General features: G+C 38.3%; 1 long non-coding RNA gene across 1 annotated transcript in view; it reads right to left on the bottom strand.

Moving 5' to 3' along the window:
* Positions 1–1,220: 1,220 nt before the first annotated feature.
* Positions 1,221–25,249, bottom strand: part of LOC117499378 — a 68,194-nt gene continuing 44,165 nt past the window's right edge. Inside the window, exons 3-4 of the long non-coding RNA XR_004557708.1 lie at positions 12,582–12,675; positions 1,221–1,667 (exon numbers count right to left, since the gene is read on the bottom strand). This is a non-coding gene — a long non-coding RNA (uncharacterized LOC117499378). The remainder of the gene's footprint in view (positions 1,668–12,581; positions 12,676–25,249) is intronic.

The following is a 25,249-nucleotide window of genomic DNA, read 5'->3' as shown; positions in this document are numbered from 1 at the left end:
GTTTGTTGTGGTGCCTCTTTGTGAAATGTCTGTCTCAGGCAGGGTTCACTTTAATGCAAATTAAGTCTGATTTAGTGTATACGCCAAGTGTTTAATCCTCCTTAGTAGTGAGGATAGTGTATTCAAAAAGGAAAACTGATTATTTTATTTTATTCATATGGATTCTAAAAGTAAATAGATGTTTGAGTTTGTTAGTGAGCCACAATGGTCAAAGGAAACAGAGATGTTGCTCACAGCTGGAGGCCAGATATACTGACCTTATCCTACTGAAATACATCTTGAATATTCCTTCTTTCCAAAACAATTACTGAAAAAAGTGTTAAAAGTTTTTAGATGTACTTTTACTTTTAGCTATGATGATCTTAGCATTAACACCACCTTGACTCCATTTTAAAAATGTACTGTTAGCAGTGGCTGAAAGTAAGTAATACATTTACATATTTAACTATTGTACTGACATAATTGATGCTTATACTTTGCTTATACTTTTCTTACTTACGTAACATTTTGGAATCAGGACTTTTACTTGCAATGGAGTATCTAACTTAAGTTAAGGATCAGCTTACTTCTTCCAACACTGACCGTTAGTACATTTTCTCAGTGCCCGTTTAAAAGTGTGAGCCCATCAGGAATGTTATAACATTTGTTGTGTCAATTAAATGTGTTGTTGCCCTTTGTATTTTGTGGAACTGGAGTTTTACAACACACCTAGAGTTGTAAATAAAATGTGTAGATGACATTTCTTTAGTCACTTGTTGTCTACTGTTATCACTTTGCAGTATTGTCGTCAGCCAAGAAACAAGTATGTGTGTGTGTGTGTGTGTGTGTGTGTGTGTGTGTGTGTGTGTGTGTGTGTGTGTGTGTGTGTTCTCCTTAGAAAACAACCACTAAAAAAGGACAGCATCCTTAGTTTGAATATGGGTGTATCATCATTTACTCACACTTCTGCTAAACACCTCTTCCTCTTGTCTTTTCTCCGATTCACAAGCCTCCTTCCTCTTCCAGTTTGTCCTTCTCTTTCTAAAGTCAGTTCATCGGTTAATCTGCATATGTGTTTCTTTACCTCATGACCTCAAACATGGATTCATTTAGTAATATACTGATCTGCAGGGATGGATAAGGACTGTACCATAAGCACTATTATTCAAGATGTGCGAAAGAGTCATTTTAGTGCATTTATTTACTAAATTTGACCTTATATCAAATACCAAAACAAAGGCTGGATTTCATGTATTTATTTGATTAATGACATAATAGACAGAGTGCATTATCAAGATACAACACATATACACAGGAACACAATAAAATACACTATACTTCAACACATACACTTTGACAAATTGCATTCTATCAATGCTAATTTCGCCCATTTCATTGAAAGGATGCCTGTAGACCGTTATCAAATATGAATAATTTGACATGTTTCTACTGGTTTTCACAGCTTGTGTCTTCATCATAAAGTTATTTTACAAAACAGATTAAAAAACATTACTTACTGCACCCTCAAACCACTTCAAAGCATTCGTTCTGGCTTTCACTATTTGAGAAAATATTCCCTGAGGCGACTCCCATCTCTGTTTCTCAGGCAGGAAGCAGCAGCTGCCGGCCGTGACGGGCAGCACCACCTCATCTGGGTCTCATGATGATGAGGTCATTACTGGACCCATCTTAAATAAACACAAACAGAGAAAATAATTGTCAGAGTCGGACGGAAAACCCACCTACGCTCTGTTTTTCCCAGTGTTCCTAAAGTCTGTTTCATTCACCTACACACACGCTAATTATTATCTCTTTAGCTCAAGGCTAAGATAAACACATAAAACAGTGGATAGGTTGTGTTACTAACTTATCTATATAGATACACATTTAATAGAGTACTAAAAGTACTCTATTACAATGTTTAGGTACTGGTAGTTTATATGTACTGTATACTTCTACTTCATTTTTGAAGTGATATTGTGTATTTTAATCCAATACCATTATTTCACAATTTAGCTACTTTACAGATTTAGATTATTAGCTAATTCAAAATATAAATCAAGTTATAAAGAAACATATCATTATAGGTTAAGCTTTCCAGCAGTATAGATTATCTAAATGAGCTCCACGAAAGAGTGTAGTATGTCGATTTTCTTATAATATATTTTTATATAAAAAACACATTTTGATACTCAAAATATGCAAAAAAACGACGATGTGAAAGAAAGAAAACATTAGACAGGCCTAGTATTTAGCTGGCGCCTTTATGTACAGCAACTGCCACAACACTTTGGCATGTTGTCAAGAGGTGTGATTGAACTGCTAACCCCATGATTTGAAGATCAGGGTACTAAATACTAGCAAACTAAATAGTTTAGGATGTAGAAAATATCAGTTAGTATTATCTTGTTGAAAGTGTGTGTGTGTGTCCTAAATGTACATCCAGAGCTGTTCATTGTTGTTCTGTTGTTCTCCTTCAAAAACACCACCAGAAAAGGACAGCATCCTCAGTTTGAGTTTGTTTATGGGTGTATCGTCAGTCTTTTTACAGACCCTTCTGCTAAACTCAGGAAGTATGCTGAGCTCTACAGGCTTCTTCCATTTCATCCCTGACCCACATTGTCTTGCTCGGATTCACACAGGCTTCTTCTCTTTCTAAAGTCGGTTTCTACAGAATTTTCTCTTGACCTCAGTGCTATGATAAAACCCTCAAGGCAAGGCAAGTTTATTTATATAGCACCTTTCAACACAAGGCAATTCAAAGTGCTTTACAAAAATGAAAAAATATTAAGAGCATTAGGAATAGTGCAGCGGAAACATATTTTAAAGTGGCATTTAAAAAACGGTAGTATTTCAAACACATACTTGTGTAATATGTCCACTTGGTACATGACTTGCACTTTACAGTATGTACATACCTTTGGACTCACATATATACTAAGCTCCTTATTATATTGTCGTTATTTTAATGTATACTCTTACTCTTATTTGTATCTCTGTTTGAACTCTTACCTTCCCTATGCTGTGTTTCCTTGTCTCTCTTTGCTGCTGCTGCTCCGCCACCTGACTTTCCCTCTGGGATCAATAAAGGTTTGTCTTAAGTTACTTCTACACTTGCATTTGATAAACATCTGTACATAATATATAAGAAGCTGCTTTCTTTCTAAACTTTCTGCCCAGTGTTTGTCCAGACTGAAGACACACATCCACTCTACAAACATCGATAAACAGAGGAAATGTCAGCCTATGATTTTGACAAACAATACACACAAAGTAATCCAGAGATTATCTATATCTGTGCTTCTTAAACCAGCATTGACATTATTTTTCCTTTAAAAAAAAAGTAATCTGTATGTGTTAAACTGAGGCAGCAATGGGTGAATGTATACTGAATTGTGCATATGTTAAAAATGACATTAAAAAAAGCTTTTTATACATCTGGTCAAGACAAACTGATGACAAATAGAAAACACTCCGACAGAAAAGCCCTCTATTCGGGGGAAATGATGCATGTACTGTACTGGCCACACATTTTTACTCCTTGGCCATCTTGCAATGTTTAACACAGAACAAGTCCCTAATTAAAACCATACGACCAGTACGAGGCGGAGATCTTCTCAGGGAGACTCTGGCTTTTTTAAAGGTATTTTTCACAGTAAAATAAACACAAAATTGATAGATAATTGGAGCCAGAAGTGATTCAGCAGACAGACTTTACACAAGAAATAAAAGGACACAGCAACTGAAGCTAGGCCTATTTATCTGGAAAAGTTTAGGAAGCAACAATACTTGGTCTTCCACAGCCTGAATACTTTTATTTTGATAACCATGCCTCCAAATGTGTGCGTTATTAATATTTAGTAAACATTTTAAAAAAAGGTCTTGTTTCTTTAATACATAAACATTCCTTTTGCATTCTGTTCAAGTGTGTCTTTTAAAATATCTGTCTATTTAAAGTGGACCTATCATGCTATATTTGAATAATATATTGCAGGGCCATACCTATATAAAACATGTCTGTGAAGTTCTTTTTTCAAAATACCAAACAGATCATGCATTTTAGCCATGCCTCATTTCGCTCTATTTGCTCTTTTCCAGCCCTGTTTTTGCAAGGGCTGATTCTTTGAGAAGTCTTCTTCGCTGCTTTTGTGGCAGACTACAGCGCCACTTACAGGCCTGGCATATGTACTACAGCGTCTCCAGCGCTTTCGAGCGGCAATGGCCGTGGCCGTGGCCCAACCCCCCATTCCCCTGATAGGTGGAGAGTTGCCCATATAGGCGGAGCTCCCTGTTTCTGGCGTCAGAACAATTTCAAATCTGTATCAGCTCCGTTGCAGCCCCGTTTTTAGAGATTTGGGCATGGAGGAAAAGAGAGAGGGTTGTGTTTTCTGACCCTTGGTGAGTTCCCTGACACACCGGGGACACATATTCATGTATAAAAGACGTACAAAAGTGCATTTTGCATGATAGGTCTCTTTAAGTATTTTTTTGTGAATTAAAAAGACAAAATAAAGATCATTTCAACTTGTTCCTAATACCAATCACATAGTTGACTATTTTCAAGTATTTCATGGTAATTTGCCTTCTTGGAAGACTTCTTCGTTGTACCCCCGTTTTTTGGAGATTTGGGTACGGAGGAAAAGAGAGAGGGTTTTATTTTCTGACACTTTGTGAGTTCCCTGACACACCGGGGACACATCTTTATGTATAAAAGACATCAAAAAGTGCATTTTGCATTATAGGTGACCTTTAATTCAGATCCCTCTCCTGAATGACAGGCTCTCCTTCTGCTGATGAACGTCTTAAAGACCCAGAGGTGGACACTGTGAGTAAAGACCTTGTTAGACGACGAGAAAAAAGATAAATGACTGTTTTCCATTTATAACCCAGCCTCTGTCCTCAGAGCAGCCATGACAGATGGTTTGAAAACGTCTTGGCTTCAGAGACTGTTAATCATTGTGTGAGGAGCTGAGGAGCTGAGGAGCTGAATGAGTCGGCTTCCCTCTTTACGCCTGTCTTTACACAGAACAGTGAAGGAAAAAGGGAACAAACAGGGGCATTTATTCACTCCAGAGATCCTCTCCACTCAGGACAAAGACGTATAACTGTGGTGGATAATGTACTGAAGTGAAGTCTGATGGATGACTCTGTGCTCCGCTTCCTGCCTGATAAAGTGGAAATGCATTAAAGGGCCCATGTCATGCTTTTCCGGTTATTACCCGTCCCCTTGTGTGTTATGAAGGTTTTTCTGCATGTAAACGGTCTGCAGAGTCACAAACCCTCAAAGTACACCCTGTAGCGAGTAAAACTCTAACACAGAAAATATCTGTCTATGCTGCCCCAGAACGCCTCGTTGGAGATTTCTCATATTCCATTGTTTGCTTCCTGGGTTCTGTGACGTGTGAACACCCAAATCAACAACAAATGACCGGATTGGCCCAAATGGACCAATCCGCGGAGCACCTCACACACCAGGATCCCTTGGCTAACTAACAGGGAGTCCCCATTGACTTGCATAGAGCTCCCTGAATGCTGGTAATAGATGAGTTGGGATCGCGGAGAAATGCTCTCCGCAGACCCATTCTCACAGCGTTATAAACCTTTTTCTTACTCAATATCAAGCCACACTTATTGTTTTTACTTCGGCTGTGAGTGTTTGTGTGTGCTCAGGATGAGTTTCGCTTGTTCTCGCTGTATCGCAGACCCGGAAACCTGTCCGCTCCTCGCAGCAGCGGCGAGCAGCAACGAGCCTCGCAACGAGCCTCGCAACGAGCCTCGCAACGAGCCTCGCAACGAGCCTCGCAACGTCCCGACCAATCAGAGCACACTGGGCTCACAGGGAGTGGGGGGCAGGAGCTCCAACAAGCCGTTTAGGACAGAGAGTGAATACCTGGTGAATACACATACTATACAGAGATGCTGTATGAGAAACCAATGTGATTTTGGAAAATTGCACAATTTAAATCTATTCTAGTAGACCTCAACAATGGAAATATGATCAGTAGAAATGGCCATGACATGGGACCTTTAAGCTCTCTGAGGGCAGATTTAAAAACTGCAGAGAACATTTATAAAGGAAAACAAAAAGTGACAATATGCTTGATTTATCTCTGAATACACCTGCAGTCAAAAAGCACATTTGTAAAAAAAGAAATATTTATTTTATGAAAAATGTGTATGAGATTGGGGGGTAATAATGACTCATATCTGACGTGTACAAGTACAATAAATCAGGTATTATTATTTATCAATTAAGTTTGATGAACATTAAATCAAACTCGTAGCATATGTTGAGTATAGATACTGATATAAAGGGAGGTTTTTCTAAGGTTAGTACATTTAATATTTTTGCGTTTGATATTTAAATTACGTGAAGTGATGACAGCCAAAAGCGTCCCCATTTAATTGTAAAACATACTTTAAAGCTGATGCCCTTGCATGTACAGGACATTTCTTTTCAGAATCAGAAACAGGTTTATTGCCAGGTAGGTTCACACATACGAGGAATTTGACTTGATGTCATGGTGCAGACATAAAATATAAAACAAGAAATCTTTAAGGACACCGTAATAAAATATAGTTAAATAGCAATAAAATAAAGCAGTCATTTACATGGAAATAGAATGCTATGAATGACTTATAGGATATAAAATATGAAATATGAAACAAGAAATATGTGCAGTAAGCAGTATGAACATTGTGTGCATTAATGTAATGCATATAGGGACTACGTTGTGGCTGAGGTAAGTGTCAGTGGGGGGGCCGGGCCTTGTTTAAGAGGCCAGTAGCGGAGGGGAAGAAACTGTTCAGGTGGCGAGAGGTTTTGGTCCTGATGGAGCGCAGCCTCCTGCCAGAGGGGAGGGGGGTGAACAGTTTGTGTCCAGGGTGGGAGGGGTGGGCCACTATCTTCTCTGCCCGCCTCAGATAATAATTGAATATGTGTACATTTGTATCCATACAAAAACCAGCATGAAGTGTAACAAAAACATGATTTGCAGTTCATTGCAAATACATCCTCCAGATTAAATGACATACTACTATTATGTAACGGCCCAACATTTTTGTCTGATTTCCCCGTCATTGGTGAACATTTCTCTCAGTGTGTGGCAATGGTGACGTTTTGGTAAGGATTTGGAAAGAGCAATGTGGAAAGGCGTGCAGGTCACGGAGGGATGGCAGATTGCAGCCGATCACCTTCTCTGCAGAGCGGATGACACGCTGCAGCCTGCCCTTATCCTTGGCTGTGGCTGCGGCGTACCAGATGGTGATGGAGGAGGTGAGGATGGACTCGATGATGGAAGTGTAGAAGTTCACCAGATGTTCTGCTCCCATTTGAGGTCCTGGGCGATGATGGTTCCCAGGAAGCGGAATGACTCCACAGCAGTTACTGGGGAGTCACACCTCTGTGTGACTCCCCAGTAACTGCTGTTATGTTATGATGGGGGCGGGTGGGGCTGCGTTCTTCCTAAAGTCCACAACCATCTCCACTCTCTTGAGAGTGTTGAGCTCCAGGTGGTTGTCCCTACACCAGGTCACCAGATGGTCCATCTCCCACCTGTAGGCAGACTCGTCCCCACCAGAGGTGAGTCAGATGAGGGTGGTGTCGTCTGCGAACTTCAGGAGCTTGACAGGTGCAGCTGTTGGTATACAGGGAGAAGAGCAGAGGGGAAAGAACGCAGCCTTGAGGGGAACCGGTGCTGATGGGGGTCAGAGACGTGTTTCCCCAGCCTCACGTGCTGCTTCCTGTCAGACAGGAAGTCTGTGATCCACCTGCAGGTGGAGTCGGGCACGTGCAGCTGGGAGAGCTTGTCCTGCAGCAGAGCCGGGATGATGGTGTTGAAGGCGGAGCTGAAGTCCACAAACAGGATCCTGGCGTAGGTTCCTGGTGTGTCCACGTGCTGGAGGAGGAAGTGAAGGGCCATGTTGACAGCGTCGTCCACAGACCTGTTGGCTCTGCAGGCGAACTAGGACAAGGCGCTCAAAGGACTTCATAACCACAGAGGTCAGGGCGACGGGTCTGTAGTCATTTAATCCTGTGATCCTTGTTTTCTTGGGAACCGGGATGATGGTGGAGGTTTTGAAGCATGCTGGGACGTGGCATGTCTCCAGGGAGGTGTTAAAGATGTCAGTAAACACAGGAGACAGCTGATCAGCACAGAGCTTCAGACCTGTGTTATTGCTTTTTCACTGCCATAATGACTACTTATTTTTTAGCAATGTATTATTTATTATGTGAAACTAGCTATCTTTTTAAAATTTGCTAGATTAACTGCATTAGTATAAATATGGAATTTCTACAAATACATTTAGCCCCAATTTTTTGTAATTTCTGAAGTTTTTTTACGTAATGTTAGATATTCTGTAGCGATTTTTTATATAATAATATGACACATTAAATCATGTGAGAATTGTTGCCCTATTAGTCTGCTTACAAGTTTATTAAAGTCTGACAAATATGACTATATCGAAGCATAGCATTTATACAAGCCATTAATTTGCTTGTAAATTAGATTCATGTCATGCTTTAGCTCCTTCTTGACACTCACTCCACCATGTAGGAGTGAATACAAATTGCAGATCGGTTGGAGATCAGAGGTTAGACCATGCGATATCTCCACCTAATGAATCAGTCCATTCATTATCGGTGAAAGGAGATGAATCAGTTTGATGGATGAGTTGGTATTTTGTCTTGTTGTCTCTTTGATAAAGTGGCATTAAGAGTACTTAACACCCGCTACAGGTATTGGCTGGAGATCAAAGGTGAAGGCGAGGGACTTGTCTTCCTCCTGACAATCCCTTTTTTAACCATTACCTGAATCTTAGTGTAACTGTGGATAAACTGTGTGCTATGCCCTTGACTTCCTGTATATAAAGTACATTTAGCTAAGACGCAAGATGCAAGAGATTTGAAACGTTCCTGACAATCCAGTGTATCTTTTTATTGACTTTGTATGTCTTTTGTCAGCCTCTGCTTAGATGTTAACATTTATCTTATTGATTATATACATTTTAATCAGAATCAGAATCAGAAACAGGTTTATTACCAGGTAGGTTGACACGTACAAGGAATCTGACTTGATGTCATGGTGCATACATAGAAGTAAAACAACAAATAAAAAAACAGAGATAGAGAACTATTATAAGAAAATATGATAAACATAACAAAATATTTAAAATAATGTCGTAAGAGGCCCATATAGAAACAGACACTATGACCTTGTGTGCCTGAAAAAGCACACATTAAAAAAAGGAATGAATCTCCCAAATGCAGGACAATATGGCAAATGGCCAAACTTGCATTGCAACCTCAGTCTGTTTCATTGTGTGTTTCATTTTAGGTTGTATTGGGACTGAAGACTTGTTTTTTAAAGATGTGTTCGACATATCATACCCGTCAAACCATTTCCTTATTTATTTCATAGAGTAGCAAAACGCACAGGTGCAAATAATAAAATGAATCATGGCTTACTTTAATTTAGTGGCTTTGCATCAATGTGAAACTGTGGTTTGAGGAGGGAAATCTCAGCAGGAGAGAACAAGGGAATTCAGAGCTGGAGCGATGACTCTCTTATCTGTTCCAAAGAAAACAATGCAGCTACTTTTCGGCATGGTGAACAGGAAGTGGGGACAAGATGACGCACATTCACGTTAGTCTAAACAACATTTCATAGATTGTAATGAGGGACACCTACGTACAAGTACATCTGTTGAGCAGATGCACCTCTCAGTCTACCCACAGATGCACACAAACTCTCACTCACTGGAAATTGCAAATAAATAACTATCGTCACTGTCAAATCAAAGCTTAGAAAGCCATTATAATCGCAGCATTGACCTATCCAAGGGAATGGTCTCTACAGTTCTCGGTTAAGCCAATTAACCTTTAATGGCTTTAATCTGACGTAGAAACACATTCAATGATCTTTTACACACTCCGAAGATATATTTATAATTCATTTTGATTTCAATTTTGCTGCTCACACATCGTATACAAATAATCTAAACTCCACACCTAACTGGATCATGTCCGCATAAAAAGCATGAAGCCGCAGATTTCTGCAAGAGAGTTTAAGACATGCTACCAAAGACACTCTCCCTACAAACCGTATATCTTGACAGTTTAAGTAATGTGCTTTATTTATTGCATGTGTGTACTTTAAAAGGTGTAGCCAGCTGTCGGTTAGGTTATCTTAAAGCATAAAAACTGGAAAAAGTTTGTCTGGTTCTGTCCAAAGCAAACAAAGTCCGCCTACCAGCATGACTCAAACTCAGTTAATAATTGAATATGTGTACATTTGTATCCATACGAAAACCAGCATGAAGTGTAACAAAAACATGATTTGCAGTTCATTGCAAATACATCCTCCAGATTAAATGACATACTACTATTATGTAACGGCCCAAAATGTTGTCTGATTTCCCCGTCATTGGTGAACATTTCTCTCAGTGTGTGGCAAATGGCAATGGTGACGTTTTGGTAAGGATTTGGAAAGAGCAATGTGGAAATGAGTACAATGTTGAGGTTAAAGAGTTTATAGTCATGCTTTTAAATAATATTTACTGTCTCATATGGGGAAATGGCGAACTGGCTAAATCTGTTATCCCATCCAACACACTGCCTTGATAGTGTTCCTTTGGCTAATGTATGAGTATTTGCAGGATTACTAATTTGTTTCAGTTTTTCTGTAATTTTGTCATTTTCCAATACAACAACAAGTAAAATAAATAAACTCATTACTTTGAAATAGGGACCAATCCTAGCAAATGTTTTCTGACCGCAAAAAAGTATAGGCGTCAGCTGATTACTCCTTCCCTTTTAACATTATTCACTTTTTTAACCATATAAAATAAGTCTTTGAGAACAGTTAGTGAGTAACTAGGCTGACAAAACTGATAAGGCACATTGTGTAAACTAATAAATACATAAACGTTAAAACCAAATGGATTAAAAAAAACTTTTAAAGCCTGCATTTTACAGTGATGACATTTTAATCATAAAGCCACGATTGATTTTGTTCATTAACTGTGTTTACATGCCGGTACTGACACCATAATTGCTGTCAAAATGTACCCATTATACTTGTACATTTGGCATGTTGTCTTTGCAAGTGTTTCAACAAGCTGACACAAGAAACACATGAGCTGCTGTGGTTAAGCGCACGAGCAACTGGCTATCACTTTAATAACTGATGTAGATGTAAACATGTTGTGACCTGTCAAATCAGAGTACTTCAGATACTGGAGGTTACTCTGATAACCCTGAAGGCACTTATCAAAGTTATATCATGAGAAGTTAGGGTTATGTGAGTCCTGCAACCACATTGTTTCCCTTTTTATTCTACAAACACGCCGACTGTACACCTGGCAACCTTTATATAAAAAAACAATGAAATGTAACCTTGATAAAAGCCCACGTTGTCTTGTGAACTGCAGCGTCAATCCATTCTCATCTCTAGATTTTCAAAATGCTTCGTCAGCTGCAGTTATCAGCTGCTTTATAGTCCTTGGCATCGCCTCTGTTGCCAGGCAGTCAAACTGTGTGATGCATAAAGCTCCTAACACACATTTACACACACGTTCACACACACACGTTCACACACATACGTTCACACACATACTTTACACACACGTTCACACACATACTTTACAGACGGTAACGTAAGAGCTTCTGGTGTTGACACTCGCATTTTTGCCCTGTCTGACGCCATGACACATTATTATTGATCATCAGGTCTTTGTGATGAATGGATGCCTCCACTTTAGTTAATTAATCTGAGCCGCTGCACTCACTGTCAGTCAGCATTAGAGAGGGAACTGAACAGCTGAAATGTTAGCGGTAGAAGAGGGAGGAAAGCTGAAGAAGGAGAGAAGAGGAGGGAGGGTGATCTGGGTATATAAGGTGTGAATTAGAAGCCTTTAGTTTTAAAGTAGTTTTGACTGGACTGAAAAAAAAACATCACATGATTCACCTCAAGTGAAAATGAGAACATATTTTACATTTTGCATAAAACAGGCCTTTCAAAACATTTAGGTCACATTTAGATCATATTCAAATCCCTTTCACGTGCTACATGGAAATGGAAAATGGTGATGTCATTTTGTTCTAAGGACCAAACCACTGAAAGTGTCTGGACGCGTTTTTTACATTAGTCACTTGGGTGAATCACAGAATATAGTCAAGAGGCCCTATTATGCTTTTGGGGGGTTTTACCTTTGCTGTTGTGGGATATATAGGTTTTAGTGCATGTTAATGGTCTGCAAAGGCTAGAATCCCAAAGTTCCCTCCAGAGAAAGTCTCCTCCCCCCTGCCTGAAACGCCTCCATTGGACTCCTTTGTTTACTTCTGTAACAAAGTCACATCATTGTATAACGCTCACGCTCGTATTGGCTAGCGCTCCAACACATTGTACGTGAAAGGCTAAGGGGCGGGACATCTCTAAGTGGTTGACCTATCACAACAGAGCCGGCCAGCTAACCAATCAGAGCAGACTGGGCTCAGGTTTCAGATGTATATCTCAAATGAACAGCCATCAATGCTGATACACACAACAGGAATGGTGCATTTGTCTGATATCACTACAGATCAGACTTCCTGTTCTTACCCGATGAGCTGTGCTGAGGTGTCTTCCTCATCAGGAGTCAGGTTTGGTGAATTTTGTGGAAAGCAGTCTGACATTCCTGCAGTGAGCCTTAGCCCTGCAAAAGAAAGAAAATCTCAATTTTAATAAGTCATTTCTTTTTTTATTAATGATTTTTGTTCCTTAATTGTAGAGACAGAATTAGGGAGACAGAGGGAAAGACAAATCGTTCCGACATCTTGTTCCATAATTAAGTAAAACATACATGCAAATAAGCTTTCTCAATATTTTCAAATATTAGATTATGTGAAAAGTTCCACAATACCCTGAAAGCCAAGCAATATTTTAAAGTAATTTTATACAACACACAGAATTCCCACTTGTAGTCTAAGCTAATTTAGATTATTCTTCCCTACTATGTTTAGAGACCATGGGAACTATGTTTTTAAAGTTTTACATGTATTTCTGATGAACCCACACTGAATATCACTCACTTGTTGTGTGTTAGGGTATTACTTGACACTATGTCTGAAAGTCCATCCCACACACACACACACACACAGCAGACAGATGCTGACAGGACTGTGAGTGGGCAGCGATTTGAATAAAGCTTAGGGCTGTGTGTGTGTGTGTGTGTGTGTGTGTGTGTGTGTGTGTGTGTGTGTGTGTGTGTGTGTGTGTGTGTGTGTGTGTGTGTGTGTGTGTGTGTGTGTGTGTGTGTGTGTGTGTGTATATAATAGAGAGAGTGTCAGAGGATGTGGGTGGTCTACTTTGAATCTGTGTAATAACTTCTCTTCCATTTTTAAATATATTTATTCTAATTAATTTATATCTTAAATATATGTTTGGTCTCCAGCATGCCCCTTAAATACTAAAAACTGTTGATCACACTGCAGTAAAGTGCCTTAAATTAATAAATACATCACTTGCCATCGTCCTTGCCATCCATCCATCTTGATAACTATTATACATTTTGAACCGAAGCATTATCTCACCTCATCTTATTTTTCCCCGTATTTTAATTAATTTCCATTACTGAATATTTATTAGGTGCCTTTAAAGTCCACTTACATGTTCTAATTTTCTCCCTTTATGTAAGTATAAGTCTGTACATTGTGTACCTGGAAACAAATTCTACTGGCTGTATAGTGTTTTCCACGCGGCTTAAATTTCAGGTGTCTTTCTTCCTCTTTATCCTTCTGTTTCTTCCTCCCACGCTGTTATGGAGAGACAGTCAGGTAAAGAGACAACAACTCTGCCTGGGGGTCACTGTCTGCATCAGGACACGCTGTACACAAAACTCACGTGTCAATAATGTAAAGTAATCAGTAATAAACATAATCTTATCCTCAATTAACCTTTGGCCCAAACTAAATTCGCCCCACAACAACAGAACATTTAAAAAAAGATTGCATCACTTAATCCAGGTTCAAATAAAAGGGATGAATGTCAGTGTGTCTTCAGTGTGTCTTCAGTGTGTCTTGTGTGTCTTCAGTGTGTCTTGTGTGTCTTCAGTGTGTCTTCAGTGTGTCTTTCAGTGTGTCTTCAGTGTGTCTTCAGTGTGTCTTCGGTGTGTCTTCAGTGTGTCTTCAGTGTGTCTTTCAGTGTGTCTTCAGTGTGTCTTCAGTGTGTCTTCAGTGTGTCTTCAGTGTGTCTTCAGTGTGTCTTCAGTGTGTCTTCAGTGTGTCTTCAGTGTGTCTTTCAGTGTGTCTTCAGTGTGTCTTCAGTGTGTCTTCAGTGTGTCTTCAGTGTGCCTTCAGTGTGCCTCCAGTGTGTCTTCAGTGTGTCTTCAGTGTGTCTTCAGTGTGTCTTCAGTGTGTCTTCACAGGGTGAGTCAGGATGGCTCAAGATGTAGTGTCAGTGTATTGTTCACGTGCTTGGAAACTACCAAAGGCCTCCAAAACAAAACAGCAGGTGTTTCAGCATGTGCTGTAAAGGCTGTCTAAAATATGTTGACCTTTAAAAGTTGATTTAGATATATTTAAATGATGTTGTGTACAGTTTCCATATGTACATTTTACCTGTGCAAATTGCTCTTTATATCAAACAGTTATTACTTCACTGGACTGAAAGAAAAATCTAATCAACTGTGCCTCCTTTTTAGACAAGTGTACACTATGTCCTTGTGACAGCGCATGTAGATGGAGCGGCATACTTATTGTTGTCTTTCGGGTCTCATTTCCTCTTGAATGTTTACTGGAGCACTGACAGAGATAGACTCATTAACAATAGAGCAATTGGATTAAGAGCAGCTGACTTCCCACCATCATACAACCTTTTAAGGCCTCTAGTAAACAGTGTTTCCCTGATAAGGATTTGATATGTTAAAAGATGCCGGCCATATTATCGGCCCAGAGGATACACCTTGTTTTGCTTTGTTTCCATTCCTCCTGTTGCAAATGCACTGCTACTGTTTTTTGTTTTGTCATGTTTTTCGTGTAGCATAATGGACTAAGCTACGACTGCAACTCCCGTGTTGCATAATAACAACACACCAATAATGCTGACACAATTTCATTTTAATTATTACTAGAACCACTACCCCAAAAACTATTGCTAACACTGCTGTTTCTCAATGTAGGAAAGTACACATTAGGTCACACTCTAACTTTAACAGTGCTTCAAAAGCACAACACACTTTCAGTCAGACAACTCATGTGTTTCTTAATAAGTTTATTATAAGCAGCATAAGAGAGCTCTCTGCTCCATAGTTTCTCTTGGAATAAAACCACGTTGTACAATTTACTCATACATCATCTGTTTCATATTTAATACTCCATATTTCATATATTTTGAATATATATATATATATTTGTATATATTTATATATAATATCGACATGTATATTTTCTATTTTATTTTATTTTATTTCTATTCTTGTATATTTTGTAGTTTTGTTTTATTGTAAAATGCCTTTTATGCTGCTGTAACAAAAACAATTTCCCAATTTGGGATCAATAAAGTACGATCTATCTATCTATCTATAGTTTGAGTTTGGCGTCTAGGCTCGGGCCTCATCACTCCACAGATTTACAAAGAACATTGAGTGATGATTAGATAACTATCCCCCAAGCCTACAGGTGGAAGCTGGGGTGGTGGTGGAGCAGGCGAGCAGCAGCAACATGAAACACAGCAGCAGGAACATGAACGTAGCAAAAGCAAGTGAACACAGCAGTGGCAGCAGCAGCATTAAGGAGGCAGAGGCAGAGGCAGGAAGACCTGGCAGCTTAAATAGAGCGGCATGTTTAGGAGAATGTGTTTGGTTGGTTGTAAGAGGGACGAGGTGCGTCACGTGTTAATGTATCATTGGTGCTCGAGTTGACTGCCTGAACTAGCTCGCAGGCTTCGCCCCATTAGTTGGCGTTTTTATAGGCCTACGTCTCAACACAAAGAGGGGAAGACAAAACAACACAAAACTGTAAGGAACAAGTACTCATTGTTAAAGTAATTAGATTAGTAATTAGTCATCAAAGATGCATTTGAACTTTAAACTCCGAAGCCTCACACCCACATGTTGCCTCATGTAGAAGAGAACAACACATTGTGGTTCAAACAGCAGCCAGCAAACAGCAGCAGGTAGCTAAATATAAGCTACAGTACAACAGCAATCTGCCGTTCTTTCCTATACTCTCCTCCTGTCCTTTCTCCACAGCAACCCCCATCCACAGTACTCTTGCAGTCCTTTCCCAAAAGCAACCCGTCCTTTTCACAATATTCTCCCGTCCTTTCTCTTTTGGTAGAGGCTAGCGGCTCACAGCGTCTAAGTCCTGTGCCAGGATGTAATACTGTACATCCTTTATCGTACTCCTGCTAAAAATGCAAACAAGGCGACCCCACATTGTGTCAAAATTAAAAGCCTTTTTGGCTTTGTCTAAATAAATGTGAATTGAATTTCTCATCTGAGTTTTATACTACTGACATCAAAAGTTAGCCAACAGTACTGTATACTAAATGATGTGTTTATTAGGAAACTGTCTGTATATCAAAGTCTTTTCACAGACCTGAAACACATTTTGGACCTGATGGTTATTGTCCTCCTGTAAAACCTGTTTCGGCACATTAACACTTTTGTAAGAGCTGCAAGTAATCAGATTTGATATGACTCACAGCAAGTGGAGCCAGGCAGCTAAATTACTGCTGTTTCTCATATTAACTTCATTGACAAAAAACCCAGCTTTTATCCATAAAAACACAACTACTGTATAGCCCCACAAATGACCACACAACCACTCAACATGCTTCAACATAGAAAGCAAAAAAAGCCTCACAAAGAAAGAATATATCTCAGACATGTATTACATTTCAACATGCTGTGACCATCTCATTTTGTGTCAATATGAGCTGCTGCTAGCTATATATCGTGTCAACGTTAACAAGAGATATACATTACTCTAAACCAGACACCAAGCATGTTCCTTCTCCCTTTGTCATTTTCAGGAAGCAGCGTGACTCAGCTGGATGAAGCTAAAGTGCTAGGTGGTGATTAGCATAGCTTATTGCAAAACACTGGCTCTGTTTGAATGTATATAAAAGACATTAGCCACACATATGACCCTAAATAATAACAAACTCCATTTGTAATATTGTAATGTCGTGATCTGTGTTTTTTTAATGTATTTTAGGAAACATTTTTACATTTCAAATTCAGTTGTCCTTTTCTTTTGCATTATTCGTTGTTGTTTTGTACTTTTGTATCTTGTGGACCTGATTTTAAATCAAGTCTCTTATCTGAAACAATAAAGTGACAAAAAAAAACTGAAAGAAACTACCTCACATGATGTATGATTCATTCGTGGGCGTTTGCACTGGATTTAAACTTTTCAAACTAAAGGAAAAACAAGCAATCACACCTATGCTTTACAAACTAATGTCTGTCATGTGTGAAAGGGACAGTACAGTAAGTGTGTGTTGTTCCAGAAGAGCTTCAGAGGACACATCCTCTCCGACGGTAAGCTGAGGTTGTGAGCGTGCAGAGAGCCTCCGGTAAAAATAGCATGTTAGCTGGTAAACAAAGCGGCTTCAAAAAGGAAGTGAGAGGTTTAATATCAGTGAGTCTCTGAGACTGCAGAGTACAGGGAAAATCCACAATCATTGTGTTTCAATTCTCAGCAGACTGTTGCATTTTAACGTTAAGCTGAGGTTTCCATACAGGTCGCTGCTTGGTAATGTCTGGAATAACAGTGATCTCTAGAACAATAGCAAGCAGGGATGAGCAGAAGTGACCAAGCTTTAGATAAGACTAATATTCCTGGGAACCTGCATTCAGCATCTTGCAAAAAAACATGAGTCAGAGTAATATGTCTGGGAAGTTCTCTCAATACTCTTCGGACTCTCACACACAGTAAAAACAGCTCACAAAAACAATCTTGTTATCTCTCGATTTTAGCCCACTTAGGTAACATTTTGTGCCACCTGGTTACAGTATCTGTCACATCAACATAGTTGTGATAAAATATAACTGACTTACTTGAAAACGTGCAAGAAAAATATCAAAAGTAGTCAAAGTTGAGTAAAAGAGGCTGAATTTAAATTCCTATATAGGTCAAACTAAGTCCTCCATTTCCCATAATGCAACTGAAAGTGTCTTGATGTAAGTTCCTTCTTTTAAAAATATGTCTGTCGCAATACCACACTAAACCCTACTTCATGCAGCATTTTATTTTTACCACTTCAAAGTGTTACTCATAACAATGTGTATCCCACAATCCACCACGGTATACTGTGTCCTAAGAGCCTGGACAGTCTATTAAAGTCAAGTGTCAGTCGACATTTAGCAGTAAGACTTTAGTTTGTACTCTTTGATGCATAAAAAAACTCTAGCCATGCTTTACAGACAGGTTTGTAGGGAGAATAAGGGATGTTACACAGAACAATTCAAACTCAAATGGTCAAAAAGAGATCAGAATAATTCAAGTGTTATAGGTGAAAGCCCCTAAGGGTTAATTTCCAAATGGGGTTTGTGTGATGCACTTCACATGCATTGTGTTTGCACAAGTGATCAGCCACAAAAGAACATCTGCTGTCCTCATAAGACGCTCTGACAGATGATAAAAAAAACGTGTCTCATCGGTAGAGAGGCCGCTTCAACACTGTTTATGTAATGCACCATTTTTGTATTTACACATGAACAAGGCACGGCATATCAAACATCGTGAGAAGCATATTTACTGTAAAAGGTAGTTTGTGGTCCCTTCATGTAAAATAAATAATCAATAGACGTGCAACGAGACTACATTGAATGCAATGATGTCATAATCTTGGCTTTAGTTTTTGGATAGGTTTAGGTTCATAGACTAAAGAGCGGCAGTCACGCCACCTTGTCTTTGTGCAAAGTAAACACATTACATGTCATTTGTTAGACGCTTTTATCCAAAGCACCACACAGTCAGCTAAGTATCGGCAGTGTAATGTCATAAATGCTGGGAAATAGTGCAAAAAATGATAAACAGGAGAGGTTTGTACATCCAGAATGTTTAATGAATGCATTTAGCCGTGACGGCCAATAAGGACATCATTATTTGCAGAATATTACCTTCGTGAAATCACTGTTTTAATAATAACCTGTATGACATATGTAATAGAAGTCAGGATCCTTGTTGCTCTTACTTTGTACTTTAAGTCCTTTGATCACAAACACTTAACATCCTTGTATCAACAATGACTGACAGTGACTGACTGGATGTTCAATATAAACTCACGATCACACACTCATACACTCATACACTCACACACTCACACACTCACACACTCACACACTCACACCCTCTGTGTGCTAACCCGTGTAACTTCACATGGTTGGGAAGAGACATTACAAGTTGTAATAACGGGTATAAGTTAGGGTAAAGATATCAAGGTTTTTGTGGTAATAGTAGGATGATTTGATTTCCTGGCAGCATTAGATTAACTGCTAATACAACAATAATCCCACATTTTTAATGTTACACAAAAAATGACACGGTAAAAAAGTTAATAAAAATCAAAAAACCTAATAAGTATTTTCTTTCGATGATTACTAATGTACCAGATATATAAAAAAAATATGTATATGTTTAGCTGATGAGCTACAGATTGTACAATTATGATTACATGTATTATATTTGAATACACCATATTTTACTGAGGTGAAAGTCAACATGCTGCTGTATAAAGTTAAAAACATCCTCTCACAGAGCGTTGATGTCAAGAAGAACAACAGAAAATGTACCATATTTCTGAAACAAACTGCTTAATTGTCCATTTTCCTAAACTTTGTTCCATATGTAATGTGTATTTCTGTTATATTTATAATTGTAGTTTCACCCTTGTAGTAAACAATGCACACTAGTCAAATAAAAACAGAAAATGATTGTAGGGTTCGCCTAAAAACAATAATTGATTATAAATATAGAAATTGTATTAAAGTAAATAAATAAGTCCTTTTTCATCCCATGAGTACGTTATTCATTGTGTTTTGTTGACATGTATTTATGTACATCAACCTGTTTTTAAACCACACATCTGTTAGATGATGGTTTTCACTTTTTGATAACTTGTTGCCCCAGTATTGTTGACGTTCACTTCAGTAAAATATGACTTGATTGATAAGATTGTGGTGAAATTAAAAACAAAGCTGTGCCTCTTAGTTCCTGAAGCTTCTCCTGGAATATGTGTTACTTTGTGTGACATTTGTCTTACAATGAACAGATTATCTACGAGTCGTAGCGACGTTAGTGATTTAAAGAGTGAGTGAAGCACGAATATCTTGTCCTGTGTCTGGAACAGTCTCTGATTTGAATGTGTAAATGTCAGCCGGACCGACCACGAGCAGCGAGAAGAGGAAACAAACTCTGTCACACGGCCACGATTATGCAAATACATGCACAGTTCTGTATACACACTCACAAGCTACATGTTAGCACATGACATATCGTGACAAACACTGATGTACACTGATGCACACATATACAGGGGCATCCATGACTGGCAAATTAATGGAAGAAGTGCATTAATAAAAGGTAGGTTTTCTACAAATTACAGAAGAGAACAGCACTTGTATTCCAGAATAAACGTGATGTTTCAATGATGTTTGTCAGCAGGCTATATTAGGTTGAGATCTTGTGAATATAAAGACATAACATAATATACATAATATTTATCAAAGCATGTAGTAACCCTGTATGGAAGAATCTGCTTTTAGTATGGTTGCAAACTTATTTAATCTGCATTTTTACAATAATATTTGTTATTATTCAATGTAATATGTACATTATTTTGTTTAATTTTAAAATAATTTGTGACAGTGTTGGGTAAGATTTGAGCTTGCTGTGCAAGCACAAATATACTTATTTTAATTTGAGTAAAATAACTCAGAGGACATTTGAAAATATAAGCAAACAGTGGGTCAAAACAAACAACTCACTACTGTGTGAGTGCGTTTTCAACACGAATGATTCAGTGTGTGCGTTTCTCAACTCATTTCTGCAAGATTTTCCTTTAATGTGTCACCCATTTGTATCTGCAGATAAACAAGGACACAGACTAATAGAAGCAGGTGAACAGCCAGAAATTAACACACACGTATGCATTTGAGTATGCCTATATTAATAATATAACATCGCAACACTATTATATTTTATAATGTTTAAAAAGTGCACATGCACACACACACACACACACACACACTATATATGGACATGTATACACAGAGATGTGCCGTATAAATAAACGGACACAAATAATGGACGACATACAAAACAACCGCATGTTCAAACACTTACTACTGTCAGATATAAATCACACAAACACACACACAGTGGGACTGTTATTATATGGGTGATAATTACACATCATACCCAAAGATACAACACACACACACACACACACACACACACACACACACACACACACACACACACACACACACACACACACACACACACACACACACACCACCAGATAAATGATAACAAAACTGTACGTTCAAACATGTACTACTGTAGAAGTAAACACACTCATAGAAGCACATACACAGCCAGATATTCATCTCAAATACACACACACACCCACACACACACCCACACACACTTTCAGGGGTGCACTCATACAGCCACATGTCAGAAATAACACACACAAGTAAACATACAATACGCAGTAGGAGTAATAGCATAACATGTGTCTGATGCAGGAAGTTCAGAACAGATCAGACTTGACTAAGCTCATTTCAACCCAAGGGAAGCTGCATTTCAGCACGTAGGAAATACTTTAAACACACCTTTTTATTTAAAATCTGGCATATCAGAATGAATTCATTAAGAGAAAAACAAATGGGGTGCAAAGCTACATGTACCAAGACTTTCTTTTTAGAGGCATTCCTCCGTGTTGTTTGGAGGAGGGTTAAGGTTAGATATTAAATATGAAATGCTACTTTCATAGTTGTGTAGGCGGAAAAAAAGGGTGCAGGGTTAGTGTACGGTAAAATAAGACTCACACTTGGGTTGCTTTAACACAAATATTTTCATGATGACCTTAAGGTATGCATGTTCATCATGAGGAAAAAGGATAAATATTCTATTGATAGAAACAACAACTCAAGCAGAAAGAACGTATATTACACACACACTTAACATACAGTTAAGGAACAAACACATAAACAAAACTGCAGAAGTAAACAAAAAAAGAACCAAATTCACACACATCTTCCACATATGATGTTGAATTATAAGAGTAAAAGTACAAACACATTTTCCCAACTTACACAAAAAGGCACATTAATGCATAAAAGCATACCTAATGCAGTCATGTATGTATAAACACACACTCACAAAACCCCTTAGAAATGAGTCACTACAGTATTGTTCATATTGTTAATATTCATGGGGCTATATTTGAAAAGCTCACAACTGATGTTATTTATCATTTAGTAGTCATTTAAGAGATGCTAACATGTTATTATTACAAGCTACTTTTCTTTAAATGAGTTTTATATTACTAATCTGTTTATCATTTCTTTAGGACTCATTGTGCATTTAGACACACACACACACACACACACACACACACACACACACACACACACACACACACACACACACACACACACACACACACACACACACACACACACACACACACACACACACACACACACACACACACACACACACACACACACACACACACACACACACACACACACACGCACACACACACACACACACACACACACACACACACACACACACACACACACACACACGTTATTGAGGTGACTTGTCAGTTAACAGTCGCCGGTGGCAACAAAGTGATTCCACCCACGGTCTCTGAGCACGCATAGCTGCCGGACTGAAACCATAAACATGTTTATATTTAATCATCGTCTCCTTTAAGATCAGGGAGTCTGAACATACTGTGTCTGAGAGAAAACACTGCAGGCAACATCTTCACAGACAGAATCATTTGTGTATTCATTTAAATTATTACACATAACATTATCAGCAACTGAGGTCTTATCTGCAGAGTCAAATTTAAGATGCAGTACCGAGTTTTTACCTCTTTCATAATTAAAACAACATCTAACATATCAAAAACTAAGTAGCAAATGTCACGAAGCTATTTTTATATTTTAATGAAGATTACATTTGAGTCATCAGCAGCGATAAATCTCTAAATTGTGAATTAAGGACCAACACTTCCTCAACAGTTTCCGAATCATGAATTACAGTGCAACTACAATAGTCACAAGTGAGTCATCGGCAAAAATAAATATTATATTCAAGCCTGTGAAATATTTAAATTTCATCTCATTTTGAAAGTGCTCATCTCAGTCACAAACGAGAAATAAATGATCAGACAGGATACGTGAATTAGAAATTGTAAAACACGTTTCAACATTAAAAGAAATACAGAAAGTGAGTCACATCGTGTGTTCAGATTAGTGTTTTCTGCTCAATTATGGCTCCTTGCACCCAGCTGCAGGATAATATTCAGCCACCCTCATTTCACCCTTTTTTTTTTCATGCATTTGTTGTTTGTGAAAAGGTTAAAAGATTTTTTTTTCCAGTCGAAACTGAGTGGGTTGTCAGAGAACCGAACATTTCACAAGGCAAATTTCCCCCGGTGCTCTGGTAATATTATCACTCCAGAGCATCACAGTTTCAATATGACTTACGGATTTATTTATAAGAAGAAAACAAGTCTGACACAAATCAACACAAAATGCAGTCACAAATTACGAAAAGGTCTTACATTTTCAAAAAAATGAAATGACATAAATAAATGTTGTGATAGCTTATCGGTATCTGCTTCACTTGTAATACCACCAGTTATTTCATAGAGACAATTAAAGAGTTGTGCAAGGCTCACATTAGAGAATTTAAATTGTTAAATCAGTTTAAAATAGTCTAAAGAGCAAGATTAAATAATTTACAATCACAATCATTTAAATACCAGAGAGATAATACAAAGTGCCATAAATTGACTTGTATTTTTAGCATATTAACCCCTCTTATTTAGTCATTTTAATCTAAAATAATACATTTTCAGAAATGTACATTGTATCTAAAGAAATAAAATAACCGTTTGCCAACATTTAACACCGCTCCCACCCACCACTCAAAAGCTCATATGTCACCTTTAAAGGATCATCGATCAAAGGGCTTCTCTTTCTGATTCAGAGTTTCACTATTACTCGTAGTTTTATTTATTAAAATACAAAAACCCTAACCAACGCCCCCGGTTTGTGCTCCGGTAAAGGGTCAAAATAAATGACTTAGCACTCTTTCCTACACTACAAAGTTTAATTTTGATTCACACTTGAGGAACGTTCAGAGGCCTGTGACAAAACACCAACCAGCCGACTACAATTTTCCAGAGTCTGCCTAAAACAGTAGACTCAAAGTAAAATCAGATCTGAGGTGGACAATTTTTCCCCAGACAGCCGAGCCTGGGTTTGTTTCTGTGGGACGTAAACAGCCGTCACTGGAGACCATCGTACCACCGACTTATTTCACAAAGTGCAACTCAAAGATACAACGTAACCCAGCGTGACTGTGTGGACTAAAAATACAAAGGAAAGTCAGGTTTGCTCTCCGTGGTGTTTTTTTATTCTCACAATTAGTCAGAGAGCAAAGGAGAAGACGTTGATGCCTCTGCTTTGATGCAAAACAAGCGCGGTGTGCGTTTGAAAAAGTGAAAAGGAAGCAGAGAGGATGAGAGAACGGTGAGTAGGAGAGCTGCTTTTCCTCTTTCACTGCCGCTGGTATTTGTCAGTTGAAAAAAAATAAATAAGGGGCAAGAAAGAGGCAGAAAAAACAAGGGAGATATACAGGGGAACAAATAATTCTCCACAAGTGAGAGCATTAGGAAATGTATTAATTTATGCACTTAAATAATAAAAAATAGACACTAAAAAAATATTCTTATTGGATTTAGTTTCAGCATATGATTTCACTCTCCTCTATATTTGTATTGATTTTGTCTTACACATATTTTTGGTATAGAAAGAGACTGTCGAAAAAAATAATGGACAGTAAAAAAAAGTGACATTCTTAAACTGTAAAACAAACCAAAAAGAGATAGACGGCTTTTGAATTTGGAAATAAAAAAAGGTTTGTCATACTGTATATTCTGCATTATATTCACTCTCCATAATTTCACTATAAAGTAGTTTCTAAGACTAACAACACGGTTCAGTCTGAATCATGCCACCTGTAATG

The sequence above is a fragment of the Trematomus bernacchii genome, unplaced genomic scaffold, assembly GCF_902827165.1.
Source record: "Trematomus bernacchii unplaced genomic scaffold, fTreBer1.1, whole genome shotgun sequence".
Classification (NCBI taxonomy): domain Eukaryota; kingdom Metazoa; phylum Chordata; class Actinopteri; order Perciformes; family Nototheniidae; genus Trematomus; species Trematomus bernacchii.
Note: the sequence above shows the minus strand (reverse complement) of the source record. Positions and strands in the feature narration are given on the sequence as shown.